The 12500-nt window shown below is 60.4% G+C and overlaps 1 non-coding gene across 1 annotated transcript; it reads left to right on the top strand.

Moving 5' to 3' along the window:
• Positions 1-9369: 9369 nt before the first annotated feature.
• On the top strand, positions 9370-11184 carry LOC142794597 (small subunit ribosomal RNA). The gene has a single exon (XR_012892475.1). It is a non-coding gene; the product is annotated as a small subunit ribosomal RNA (ribosomal RNA).
• The last annotated feature ends 1316 nt before the right edge of the window (positions 11185-12500 follow it).

Here is a 12500-nt window from a genome sequence, read left to right as displayed (position 1 = left end):
AAGCTCGGCCCTAAACCGCGCCAAGTACGGAAGGAACGGCGCGGAGAGGGCTCGAGACAAAGCTCGACCCTAAACCGCGCCAAGTACGGAGGGAACAGCGCGGCTAAGGGCTCGAAACAAACCCTAAACCGCGCCAAGTACGGAGGGAACAGCGCGGCTAAGGGCTCGAAACAAACCCTAAACCGCGCCAAGTACGGAAGGAACGGCGCGGAGAGGGCTCGAGACAAAGCTCGACCCTAAACCGCGCCAAGTACGGAGGGAACAGCGCGGCTAAGGGCTCGAAACAAACCCTGAACCGCGCCAAGTACGAAAGGAACGGCGCGCAGTAGGGGTTTAAAACAAAGCTGGTCCCAAAACCGCGCCAAGTACGAAAGGAACAGCGCGGTCGAGACTCGGAAGAAAAAGCTTTCAAAGTGTCGTAGCACGATGCACACTGCTGTTCGTGTGGAACAAACGTGACTACCGTGCTGTACGGTGGAGTTCTGTGCGCAAAAGCGGCGGGTGTGTTTCTAAGCACCACAGCGTTGTGTCAAAAAAGAGGTGCCTGAGAGAAACGCATGCGACTGCCGTGCTTTGCGGCATAGCACCGTGCGCAAAAACGGTGCGCATGCAAGAGGTGTCAGAGCTAGCGAACTTTTGCCACGAGCAACAGGTCACTAAAAGCCTATAGATGACGGTGTTGGAGGAAAAGAAAAATATCGAGAAAGCACTGCGGTGTGCCGTGCGTAGGGACGGGCGCGCGTGCCACATGCCGCCGAAATATGGGTGTCGGAGAAAACAGAGTGCCGCGCGTAACGAGGGGCGCGCGTGTTACAGAGAGATATGCCCAAACGCATGAAAGTGTACGCAGGTGTCCTAAGGCAGTTTTTTTTTTTTTCCTCATTTTGATGTCGCCCCGGCTGACGTGGTTTTCGTTTTTCCGTGCCGCCCCGGCTGACGCGGTTTTCGTTTTTCCGTGCCGCCCCGGCTGACGCAGTTTTTGCGCCGCCCCGGCTGACGCGGTTTTCGCGCCGCCCCGGCTGACGCGGTTCCGACTTTGCACTTTTTGGCTCACCCCGGCTGGCGGCCCACTCACTCGATCGCCAGGTCTGTTTGCCCCGGTGGTTCCACCGCCAGGCTTAAGCGCGAACTTTTTTTGTTTGTTTTCTTTTGATTAAGCGCAAGCTTTTTTCTTTGTTTTCTTTTGATTAAGCGCGGGCTTTTTTCTTTGTTTTTTTTGCATTCGCCCCGGCAGACGCGGTTTTTGCGCCGCCCCGGCTGACGCGGTTTTTGCCGCCCCGGCTGACGCAGTTCGGACTTAGCACTTTTCGGCTGTGCCTGGCTGGCGGCCCACTCACTCGATCGCCATGTCTGTTTGCCACAGTTTTCCCGGTGGTGCCGCACCCGGGCTCGCCCCGGCTGACGCGGTTTCGTGCCGCCCCGGCAGACGCGGTTTTCGCGCCGCCCCGGCTGACGCGGTTTCGTGCCGCCCCGGCAGACGCGGTTTTTTGCCGCCCCGGCTGACGCAGTTCGGACTTGGCACTTTTTGGCTGAGCCTTGCTGGCGGCCCACTCACTCGATCGCCATGTCTGTTTGCCACAGTTTTCCCGGTGGTGCCGCACCCGGGCTCGCCCCGGCAGACGCGTTTTTTTTTTCTTTCGCCCCGGCTGACGCAGTTTTCGCGCCGCCCCGGCAGACGCGGTTTTCGCGCCGCCCCGGCAGACGCGGTTTTTTGCGCCGCCCCGGCTGACGCAGTTCGGACTTGGCACTTTTTGGCTGAGCCTGGCTGGCGGCCCACTCACTCGATCGCCATGTCTGTTTGCCACAGTTTTCCCGGTGGTGCCGCACCCGGGCTCGCCCCGGCTGACGCAGTTTTCGCGCCGCCCCGGCTGACGCGGTTTCGTGCCGCCCCGGCAGACGCGGTTTTTTGCGCCGCCCCGGCTGACGCGGTTTTTTGCCGCCCCGGCTGACGCAGTTCGGACTTGGCACTTTTCGGCTGTGCCTGGCTGGCGGCCCACTCACTCGATCGCCATGTCTGTTTGCCACAGTTTTCCCGGTGGTGCCGCACCCGGGCTCGCCCCGGCAGACGCGTTTTTTTTTTTTTTCTTTCGCCCCGGCTGACGCAGTTTTCGCGCCGCCCCGGCTGACGCGGTTTCGTGCCGCCCCGGCAGACGCGGTTTTTTGCGCCGCCCCGGCTGACGCGGTTTTTGCCGCCCCGGCTGACGCAGTTCGGACTTAGCACTTTTTGGCTGAGCCTGGCTGGTGGCCCACTCACTCGATCGCCATGTCTGTTAGCCACAGTTTTCCCGGTGGTGCCGCACCCGGGCTCGCCCCGGCTGACGCAGTTTTCGCGCCGCCCCGGCTGACGCGGTTTCGTGCCGCCCCGGCAGACGCGGTTTTCGCGCCGCCCCGGCTGACGCGGTTTTTGCCGCCCCGGCTGACGCAGTTCGGACTTAGCACTTTTTGGCTGTGCCTGGCTGGCGGCCCACTCACTCGATCGCCATGTCTGTTTGCCACAGTTTTCCCGGTGGTGCCGCACCCGGGCTCGCCCCGGCTGACGCAGTTTTCGCGCCGCCCCGGCTGACGCGGTTTCGTGCCGCCCCGGCAGACGCGGTTTTCGCGCCGCCCCGGCTGACGCGGTTTCGTGCCGCCCCGGCAGACGCGGTTTTTTGCCGCCCCAGCTGACGCAGTTCGGACTTAGCACTTTTTGGCTGAGCCTTGCTGGCGGCCCACTCACTCGATCGCCATGTCTGTTTGCCACAGTTTTCCCGGTGGTGCCGCACCCGGGCTCGCCCCGGCAGACGCGTTTTTTTTTTTCTTTCGCCCCGGCTGACGCAGTTTTCGCGCCGCCCCGGCAGACGCGGTTTTCGCGCCGCCCCGGCAGACGCGGTTTTTTGCGCCGCCCCGGCTGACGCGGTTTTTTGCCGCCCCGGCTGACGCAGTTCGGACTTGGCACTTTTTGGCTGAGCCTGGCTGGCGGCCCACTCACTCGATCGCCATGTCTGTTTGCCACAGTTTTCCCGGTGGTGCCGCACCCGGGCTCGCCCCGGCTGACGCAGTTTTCGCGCCGCCCCGGCTGACGCGGTTTCGTGCCGCCCCGGCAGACGCGGTTTTTTGCGCCGCCCCGGCTGACGCGGTTTTTTGCCGCCCCGGCTGACACGGTTCGGACTTTGCACTTTTCGGCTGTGCCTGGCTGGCGGCCCACTCACTCGATCGCCATGTCTGTTTGCCACAGTTTTCCCGGTGGTGCCGCACCCGGGCTCGCCCCGGCAGACGCGTTTTTTTTTTTTTTTTCTTTCGCCCCGGCTGACGCAGTTTTCGCGCCGCCCCGGCTGACGCGGTTTCGTGCCGCCCCGGCAGACGCGGTTTTTTGCGCCGCCCCGGCTGACGTGGTTTTTGCCGCCCCGGCTGACGCAGTTCGGACTTTGCACTTTTTGGCTGAGCCTGGCTGGCGGCCCACTCACTCGATCGCCATGTCTGTTTGCCACAGTTTTCCCGGTGGTGCCGCACCCGGGCTCGCCCCGGCAGACGCGTTTTTTTTTTTTCCTTCGCCCCGGCAGACGTGGTTCCCCCCCCCCCCTCCGTCTTTCTTTTTGTTTTTTTTTTCGCCGCGGCTGAAGTGGATTTTTCGGTGCCTCGACGCCCCGGTAGTCGCGGTTTTTCCGTTTCCGCACGGCCCCGGCTGACGCTGCTCGGTCACAGTCGCCTTTTGTGGTGATTGCAGACTTCTTGAGCGCGGGTGTTTTTTTTTTTTTGTTGTTGTTGTTGTTTTATTACGCATTCGCTCCAGCAGACGCTGTTTAGACTTTTTGTTTCCTCTTTTATCCTGCGACGAGGTGACGAGGTTTATTCGGTGCCCCGCCGCCCCGGCTGAAGTGATTTTTCCTGTCCCGTGCCGCCCCGGCTGACGCGGTTGGGACTTCGCGTTTGTTCGGCCGCCACGGGTTTTGGCGCACTCGCTCGGTTGCTTGTTGTTGCCACTTGTTGCGAACCCAGGTTTCTTGAGCGAGCGCGGGCGTTTTTTCTTCCTTTCTTTCTTTGTTCTATGTGTTAGCGAATCGGCCTTTAATATCACACGAGGACTCACAACCAACAATTTTCAGTTTGAAGTGTAAAAAATCTGCAGGTGTTGACGTAACTGACTTGCCCCGTACCCTTGAGTACATCCATGAAGTTCTCGTAGTACTACTAAATCGCATTATTCCAAGTGGAGAAATTCCCATAAACTTGCAAACCTCTACACGAAAATCGGTGCGCGTGATAAAGTTGAAAATTATCGTCCGATATCAAATGTGCCTTCTATAACACAAATTCTAGGAAAAAAAAAAAAAAAAACACTTGTTCGCCGTTTTCTGCGCCGTGACTGGCAGCACTCCGGCGAAGCGAAACGGGGTCGATTCGAGCACGATATCGGCGTCTTTCGACGTGCTCGCCGGCGACCGTCGCACGAGTACGTCGCACGAGCGCGTCTGCCGGGGCGCCGTTTGCGAAGCCGACGCAAAAGTGGGAACCGCCGCTCGGATGATCGCCGCTTTCGGCAGAGTGAGTGTTGGCACTCCGGGGAAGCGAAACAGCGTGAATGCGCCCACGAAATCGGCGTATTTTGAAGTGCCCGCCGGCGACCGTCGCACGAGTACGGTAAACCGCGTCAGCCGGGGCGTAGTTCGGGACGCCGACGAAAAAGTGGGAAGCGCAACTCGGATCTTCGCCGTTTTTGCAGGAGTGAGTGGCGGCCCTCCTGCGAGACCAAGAAGCATCGATTCGTGCACGAATTCGGCGCCTTTCGACGTGATCGCCGGCGACCGTCGCTCGAGTAGGGCAAACCGCGTCTGCCGGGGCGGGCTTCGGGACGCCGATGCGAAAGTGGGAAACGCTGCTCGGATGTTCGCCGTTTTTGGCCGAGTGAGTGCTGGCACTCGGGCGAAGCCAAACGGGGCCGATTACGGCACGATATCGGCGTCTTTCGACGTGCCCGCCGGCGACCGTCGCACGAGTACGGTAAACCGCGTCAGCCCGGGCGGAGTTCGGGACGCCGATGCGAAAGTGGAGAACGCCGCTCGGATCTTCGCCGTTTTTGGAGGAGTGAGTGGCGGCACTCCGGAGAAGCCAAGGAGCGCCAATTAGCGCACGATATCGGCGTCTTTCGACGCGCTCGCCGGCGACCGTCGCACGAGTAGGGCAAACCGCGTCTGCCGGGGCGGGGTTTACGACGCCGACGCAAAAGTGGGAACCGCCGCTCGGATGTTGGCCGTTTTTGGCAGAGTGAGTGCTGGCACTCCGGCGACGCGAAAGAGCGCGAATGCGCCCACGAAAGTGGCGTATTTGGACGTGCGTGACGGCGACCGCTGCAGGAGTACGAAAAACCACGTCAGCCGGGGCGAGCGACACACGGCGGTCTGGGTGCTTATCGCTGCTATTATAGGGGCACCCCGGCAGACGCAGAAAAAAAAAAAAATTTTTCGACCTTCTTTTTTGCTGGTCGAGCTCGGGTAACCCAGGTCGCAATGGGAGCCGCGCACGAAAGCGGCGTCGCGAGACGCGTTCGCGGTCGCTAGTCGCACGAGCTCGGCAACCGCGTCAGCCGGCGCGGAGTTCGGGATGCCGACGGCTAAGTGGGTACCGCTGCTCGGATGTTCGCCGTTTTTGGCCGAGTGAGTGCTGGCACTCCGGTGAAGCCAAGGAGCGCCAATTCGTGCACGATATCGGCGTCTTTCGACGTGCCCGCCGGCCACCGCCGCACGAGTACGGCAAACCGCGTCTGCCGGGGCGGGGTTCGCGACGCGTACGCAATAGTGGGAACCGTCGCTCGGATGTTCGTCGTCTTTGGCCGAGCGAGTGCTGGCACTCCGGCGAAGCGAAACGGGGCCGATTCGGGCACGATATCGGCGTATTTCGACGTGCTCGCCGGCGACCGTCGCACGAGTACGGCAAAGCGCGTCTGCCGGGGCGAGGTTTGCGACGCCGACGAAAAAGTGGGAAGCGCCGCTCGGATCTTCGCCGTTTTTGCAGGAGTGAGTGGCGGCCCTCCTGCGAGACCAAGAAGCATCGACTCGCGCACGATATCGGTGTCTTTCGACGTGCCCGCCGGCCACCGCCGCACGAGTACGGCAAACCGCGTATGCCGGGGCGGGGTTGGCGACGCCGACGCAAAAGTGGGAACCGCCACTAGGATGTTCGCCGTTTTTGGCAGAGTGAGTGCTGGCACTCCGGCGAAGCGAAAGAGCGCGAATGCGCCCACGAAAGTGGCGTGTTTGGACGTGCTTGACGACGACCACCGCAGGAAAACGAAAAACCACGTCAGCCGGGGCGAGCGACCCATGGCGGTCTGGGTGCTTATCGCTGCTATTATAGGGGCACCCCGGCAGACGCAAAAAAAAAAAAAAAATTTTTTCGACATTCTTTTTTGCTCGTCGACCTCGGGTGACCCAGGTCGCAGTGGGAGCCGCGCACGAAAGCGGCGTCGCGAGACGGCTTCGCGGTCGCTAGTCGCACGAGCTCGGCAACCGCGTCTGCCGGGGCGGAGTTCGGGACGCCGACGGCTAAGTGGGAACCGCCGCTCGGATGTTCGCCGTTTGTGGCCGAGTGAGTGCTGGCACTCCGGCGAAGCCAAACGGGGCCGATTCCGGCACGATATCGGCGTCTTTCTACGTGCTCGCCGGCGACCGTCGCACGAGTACGGCAAAGTGCGTCTGCCGGGGCGGGGTTTGCGACGCGTACGCAATAGTGAGAACCGTCGCTCGGATGTTCGTCGTCTTTCGCCGAGCCAGTGCTGGCAATCCGGCGAAGCCGAACGGAGCCGATTCGGGCACGATATCGGCGTCTTTCCACGTGCTCGCCGGCGACCGTCGCACGAGTACGGTAAACCGCGTCAGCCGGGGCGGAGTTCGGGACGCCGATGCGAAAGTGGGAAGCGCCGCTCGGATCTTCGCCGTTTTTGGAGGAGTCAGTGGCGGCACTCCGGTGAAGCCAAGGTGCGCCAATTCGCGCACGATATCGGCGTCTTTCGACGTGCCCGCCGGCCACCGTCGCACGAGTACGGCAAACCTCGTCTGCCGGGGCGGGGTTTGCGACGCCGACGCAAAAGTGGGAACCGCCGCTCGGATGTTCGCCGTTTTTGGCAGAGTGAGTGCTGGCACTCCGGCGAAGCGAAAGAGCGCGAATGCGCCCACGAAAGTGGCGTGTTTGGACGTGCTTGACGACGACCACCGCAGGAAAACGAAAAACCACGTCAGCCGGGGCGAGCGACCCATGGCGGTCTGGGTGCTTATCGCTGCTATTATAGGGGCACCCCGGCAGACGCAAAAAAAAAAAAAAATTTTTTTCGACATTCTTTTTTGCTCGTCGACCTCGGGTGACCCAGGTCGCAGTGGGAGCCGCGCACGAAAGCGGCGTCGCGAGACGGCTTCGCGGTCGCTAGTCGCACGAGCTCGGCAACCGCGTCTGCCGGGGCGGAGTTCGGGACGCCGACGGCTAAGTGGGAACCGCCGCTCGGATGTTCGCCGTTTGTGGCCGAGTGAGTGCTGGCACTCCGGCGAAGCCAAACGGGGCCGATTCCGGCACGATATCGGCGTCTTTCTACGTGCTCGCCGGCGACCGTCGCACGAGTACGGCAAAGTGCGTCTGCCGGGGCGGGGTTTGCGACGCGTACGCAATAGTGAGAACCGTCGCTCGGATGTTCGTCGTCTTTCGCCGAGCCAGTGCTGGCACTCCGGCGAAGCCGAACGGAGCCGATTCGGGCACGATATCGGCGTCTTTCCACGTGCTCGCCGGCGACCGTCGCACGAGTACGGTAAACCGCGTCAGCCGGGGCGGAGTTCGGGACGCCGATGCGAAAGTGGGAAGCGCCGCTCGGATCTTCGCCGTTTTTGGAGGAGTCAGTGGCGGCACTCCGGTGAAGCCAAGGTGCGCCAATTCGCGCACGATATCGGCGTCTTTCGACGTGCCCGCCGGCCACCGTCGCACGAGTACGGCAAACCTCGTCTGCCGGGGCGGGGTTTGCGACGCCGACGCAAAAGTGGGAACCGCCGCTCGGATGTTCGCCGTTTTTGGCAGAGTGAGTGCTGGCACTCCGGCGAAGCGAAAGAGCGTGAATGCGCCCACGAAAGTAGCGTATTTGGACGTGCTTGACGGCGACCGCCGCAGGAGTACGAAAAACCACGTCAGCCGGGGCGAGCGACCCACGGCGGTCTGGGTGCTTATCGCTGCTATTATAGGGGCACCCCGGCAGACGCAGAAAGAAAAAAAAAAATGGGGACATGGCGTGCGTCACCGTGCGGCTTCGCAGCGTTGCCGAAGTCGCCGAGCCCTTCGACTGAGCCGAACGGCGGACAGGGAACGTTGGTCGGCCGTTCTAACCTGTCGGTGCCACGCCGAGACGTCGTTAAGGAAAACCGCGTCGTGGGCCTCTACGACGCCGTCGAGTCGTTGTACGTTTGGTGTCCAGCGTGTCGGCGGCGAGTAGCGGACACGTCGTTCACGACTTCGGTCTTTCGCAGTCGACGCGAACTTGCGGAGAGTCGTGGTGCCTCACGTTTTCGGCAGAAACCGCGGCGGAATTTTCCCGTGCGTGCGCGCACGACCTCGGTGCTGTGCCGTCAGCGTAGTGTTGCACAAACTCGTGGCCTACCCAAGGTGCGGTACGTTTGCGGCCGTATCCTCGGTGGGAATTTCGTGAGTAGGGTCGCAAATTCTACGACCTCGGCGGGTTTGAGAGCGACGTAGACTTGTGGCACGCTCAACATGCCACACGTTTCGGGGCACACCCGCGGTGAAATTTTCTCGAGTACGCTCGTATTAGGGCCCAAGGAGGTCTGGGTACTTATCGCTGCTATTATGTGGGGGTTCTCGTGAGCGGCGTACGCGAAAGCGACCGGGTGTCTGATATGCGGCGGGCTTCGGCCTCGTCAAGCGTGTCCTCGGGTCTGCTCCAGGGGAATCCACGGCAGTCGTCTGCAGCCTCATCCGCTTGATGCGTTAGGGGCTGGTTGTCGGACGGTGCCGTTTTACCACGATATCGAGGTGTGTTCCGTGTCGTCCTCGGGCGATTCAGATGCGAAAGCGCCGAAGACGCGGGCGTGACCCGTCGTCTGGCGGCTTTGCAGTCTCGGCTCCGTTGCTAGTTCCGGCCGGTCCACCGACAGTGCAGCGGGCTTGGGCAACCCGCACGGCGCGACCGAGTCGATGCAACGAAAAAGAGCGAGCATGAACGTGCTTCTTGCCGCACGGCTCCCACTCGTCTTTCGGGAAGGTTGTGCCGTAGCGAGCTCGAACGCCGTCATCTCGGAGTGCAAAATAAGCGTGTTGGGGCGCCTGAAGGTGGCCTCCGCCGCACACAGACTGCGTCCGGCCCGCCGAGGGCGAGGACGGACGCGCAGTGCGCAGTCGAACGATTACCTGGTTGATCCTGCCAGTAATCATATGCTTGTCTCAAAGATTAAGCCATGCATGTCTAAGTACATGCCGAAATAAGGCGAAACCGCGAATGGCTCATTAAATCAGTTATGGTTCCTTAGATCGTTTCTTCCTACTTGGATAACTGTGGCAATTCTAGAGCTAATACATGCAGTGAGCCTGGAGCCCTTTGGGTAACGGGTGCTTTTATTAGACCAAGATCGATCGGGTTTCGGCCCGTATTGTGTGGTGACTCTGGATAACTTTGTGCTGATCGCATGGCCACGAGCCGGCGACGTTTCTTTCAAGTGTCTGCCTTATCAACTTTCGATGGTAGGTTACTTGCTTACCATGGTTGTTACGGGTAACGGAGAATCAGGGTTCGATTCCGGAGAGGGAGCCTGAGAAACGGCTACCACATCCAAGGAAGGCAGCAGGCGCGCAAATTACCCACTCCCGGCACGGGGAGGTAGTGACGAAAAATAACAATACGGGACTCTTTTGAGGCCCCGTAATTGAAATGAGTACACTCTAAATCCTTTAACGAGGATCAATTGGAGGGCAAGTCTGGTGCCAGCAGCCGCGGTAATTCCAGCTCCAATAGCGTATACTAAAGCTGCTGCGGTTAAAAAGCTCGTAGTTGGATCTCAGTTCCAGACGAGTAGTGCATCTACCCGATGCGACGGCTCGGACTGAACATCATGCCGGTTCTTTCTTGGTGCACTTCATTGTGTGCCTCGAGATGGCCGGTGCTTTTACTTTGAAAAAATTAGAGTGCTCAACGCAGGCGAGTCGCCTGAATAAACTTGCATGGAATAATAGAACAAGACCTCGTTTCTGTTCTGTTGGTTTTTGGAATACGAGGTAATGATTAAGAGGGACGGACGGGGGCATTCGTATTGCGGCGCTAGAGGTGAAATTCTTGGACCGTCGCAAGACGAACTACTGCGAAAGCATTTGCCAAGAATGTTTTCATTGATCAAGAACGAAAGTCAGAGGTTCGAAGGCGATCAGATACCGCCCTAGTTCTGACCATAAACGATGCCAACCAGCGATCCGCCTGAGTTACTCAAATGACTCGGCGGGCAGCTTCCGGGAAACCAAAGTATTTGGGTTCCGGGGGAAGTATGGTTGCAAAGCTGAAACTTAAAGGAATTGACGGAAGGGCACCACCAGGAGTGGAGCCTGCGGCTTAATTTGACTCAACACGGGAAAACTTACCCGGCCCGGACACTGGGAGGATTGACAGATTGAGAGCTCTTTCTTGATTCGGTGGATGGTGGTGCATGGCCGTTCTTAGTTGGTGGAGCGATTTGTCTGGTTAATTCCGATAACGAACGAGACTCTAGCCTATTAAATAGGTGCGGGGTTCCCAGCACCTTACAACCTTCTTAGAGGGACAAGCGGCTCCTAGCCGCACGAAACAGAGCAATAACAGGTCTGTGATGCCCTTAGATGTCCGGGGCCGCACGCGCGCTACACTGAAGGAAGCAGCGTGTCTTTATCCCTGTCTGAAAAGACTGGGTAACCCGTGGAACTTCTTTCGTGATTGGGATAGGGGCTTGCAATTGTTCCCCTTGAACGAGGAATTCCCAGTAAGCGCGAGTCATAAGCTCGCGTTGATTACGTCCCTGCCCTTTGTACACACCGCCCGTCGCTACTACCGATTGAATGATTTAGTGAGGTCTTCGGACCGATGTCCGGCGCGGCCTTTCGGTTGCGCCGGTCTGTTGGAAAGATGACCAAACTTGATCATTTAGAGGAAGTAAAAGTCGTAACAAGGTTTCCGTAGGTGAACCTGCGGAAGGATCATTAACGGATTGTGAAGGGTGAGCGCCTCAGCTGCGTCTGCGCCCGACACTTTCTGCCGCTGACCCCGTTTGGACGCGGGGTCGGCTTTTCCCCACGGGGCTGCCTGAATGTGGAGCGGCACCCCGTGACAAATTGTTGCGCCCAGCGGACGCCAACACCGCGACCTTGGACGGTCGGCCAGGTGGCGGACGCGGGTACAAACGGCGCAACGCACTCATAGGTCGGCTTTCGACCCGCCACTGCACCGTGGCTCGAAGCGCTCGAAATGCGCGACCCGACCGCTGCGGGACCGCCTAGTACTGTAAACAGGAGCGGCGGAGCGCGAACGGCGAGTCGTGGTTACGTCGGTAGAAGGCGAGGCTGCGCGTTCCCGAAACGCCAGCCGAGTGCCCTCCCGACCGTTCGAGCGTGCAAGAACGAGACCCGACAATCGCGCGGCGACTGCCAAGTACGAGAGGAACGGCACAAGCGTCGGCGGTCGGTCAAGGAACTGGCGATGTGACGGGTCCGCTGTGCACCAGTGCATACCGTCCCGCCGTCCGCGGCAAGCGCCTCCGCGTCCTCGGGTGACGGAGGCTGCCGGTCGGTTCTTGCAGGCGAGGGATCTCGCTGGCACCGGTTCGCGTTGACGCGCGGCCGGTCATGGCACGGCGATGCGACGGCCGAGGTGCGCAGTACTCGATGGAGGAACCGCACGCTCCGATGACCGTCCCGCCCTCCGCGGCGTATGCGTACCGACCGTAATGGTTGCAGCAGCGCCGGCCGGCTTTTGAATTCGCCACACGAAACACGGTGCGAGATCGCGGTTAGGGGAGCGTCGACGTTGCCAGGCGTTTTGCTTGCTGCCGAGGGAAAGGCGGCACGGCCACGTCGCGCTCGTCGCGATTAGCGGGTCTGCGCGCTTTGGGAAGGTGCCGCAACGACTTGCCGAAAGAGGAAGCACGGAAGAACGAGGGACTTGGACGTCCCGACAATTGAACGCACTTGCGGCCAGGCCCTTGCTGGCTTCGTTCTTCCGCCTCGAGTAGGCTCGTACGCGGCTCCGGCGCCGAAAGTGGTCCTTGGCACCGACTTCGGTGGACGTGGGAAGTGCCGCGCAAGTACGGCGCGCCTGGCTCCACCTGTTGGCTAAAGTAGGCAGCCGGATCGGCATTTTGGTGTGCGGTGGCAAACCGTGGATGCGAAAAAAGCTTGTGCGATTTCGTGGAACAAAAAGCGGGGGTCCCCCTTTTTATGCGGAGGAGACCGACCCGCCCGCCGTGGTGAACCGCGACGCCACGGTAAAAACGGGAGAGGCTTGTCGATGGGACCGTGCATCC

This window comes from Rhipicephalus microplus, unplaced genomic scaffold (assembly GCF_043290135.1).
Source record: "Rhipicephalus microplus isolate Deutch F79 unplaced genomic scaffold, USDA_Rmic scaffold_462, whole genome shotgun sequence".
In the NCBI taxonomy this organism is placed as follows: domain Eukaryota; kingdom Metazoa; phylum Arthropoda; class Arachnida; order Ixodida; family Ixodidae; genus Rhipicephalus; species Rhipicephalus microplus.
Note: the sequence above shows the minus strand (reverse complement) of the source record. Positions and strands in the feature narration are given on the sequence as shown.